Source organism: Theobroma umbraticum, unplaced genomic scaffold (genome assembly GCF_002168275.2).
Source record: "Theobroma umbraticum cultivar Fairchild unplaced genomic scaffold, ASM216827v3 scaffold_228.0, whole genome shotgun sequence".
Classification (NCBI taxonomy): domain Eukaryota; kingdom Viridiplantae; phylum Streptophyta; class Magnoliopsida; order Malvales; family Malvaceae; genus Theobroma; species Theobroma umbraticum.
The window spans coordinates 2,773,188-2,774,543 of record NW_018397274.1 but is presented as its reverse complement, the minus strand read 5'-3'; the positions used below and the strand labels follow the sequence as shown (position 1 = coordinate 2,774,543).

At 34.4% G+C, this 1,356-nt stretch overlaps 1 pseudogene; it reads left to right on the top strand.

The window, feature by feature from the left end:
* Positions 1 to 125: 125 nt before the first annotated feature.
* On the top strand, positions 126 to 773 carry LOC149526421 (putative leucine-rich repeat receptor-like serine/threonine-protein kinase At2g24130 pseudogene; annotated as a pseudogene).
* The last annotated feature ends 583 nt before the right edge of the window (positions 774 to 1,356 follow it).

The window sequence follows — 1,356 nt, the reverse complement described above, 5'->3', positions numbered from 1 at the left end:
TTTAATGAAATTAAGCATGAGAATACATTTGCTTTTCGAGGCACTATATTCTCAAAATTCCTAGTAGTATTAACTAATGGTTTCTTCAAGGAAACTGAAAGATCAAGAAAGCCACCACACCAAAAATGATGCACTTCCCTAGAATCACTAATAGGGAACTGTCAGAGGCCACTAAAGGATTTGATGACCACAAATTCATTGGAATAGGTAGCTATGGATGTGCTTACAGAGGAGTTCTTCAAGATGGGATAAGCATTACTGTAAAGGTGTTACATTTGCAAACTGGAAATTCAACCAAAAGTTTCAATAGAGAATGTCAAGTTCTGAAGAGGATTATTCATACAAACCTCATTCGGATTATAACAGCATGTAGTTTACCTGATTTCAAGGCTTTGGTTTTTCCTTATATGGCTAATGGAAGCTTAAAAAGCCATCTCTATCCACATTCTAAGTCAGGTTTAGCTTCAAGCTCTTCAGATTTAAGTCTAATTTAAAGAGTGAGCATTTGCAGTGACATTGTTGAAGGGATGGCCTATCTGCATCACCATTCTGTAGTTACAGGCATACACTGCGATCTAAAGCCCAGCAATGTTCTTCTAAATGATGACATGACAACACTTGTTTCGGACTTTGGGATTGTCAAGCTGGTTATGACAGTAGGAGCTAGGGCTATTGAGAACATGGGAAATTCTACTGCAAATATGTTATATGGATCCATCGATTACATTACACTGGGTATTGACTCCTCTTTTTGTCTTAAGACTAGACGTTAGAATAAACTAAAATAAACAATGGCAGAAGATGAAGAAGAAGATGATCCTTTTTTTCAAAACTTAACTTGATATTCATGAAAGGTAAATTGAAAAATAGTCAAGGAGATTAGTTTGTTTAAGGCCAAAGCATCATCATCTTTATTCTCCTACATGAACCAATTTTAAGTCATTTCTAGAAATATAAACAAATCTTAAGGCCAAACCATTTCATCATAAAACTACAAGAAAAACATCAAAATAGCACACTTCACCTTACATAAGCCTTGTTCGCATGTCCAATTATAATTTTTCTACATGTTTCACATATCAGTATCAGAGGTATTGTAGACATTGTACATTCCTTTTTTAAAAGCAAAAAATTGTTTCAGTCTTTTTAGGGAGGTTTTCTTTTTCCTTTTTTTCAAAAAAAAAAAACTAGTTCCTTAAATTCAAACTAATACATGTAACTCATTCAATTGTATACTACAAAGTATGGATTTGGATCCAAAGCATCTATCAGGGCAGATGTATACAGCTTTGGAGTTTCAGTTCTTAAGATCGTGACCAGAAACGACCAAACGATGCAATGTTTGTTGGTGGTTTA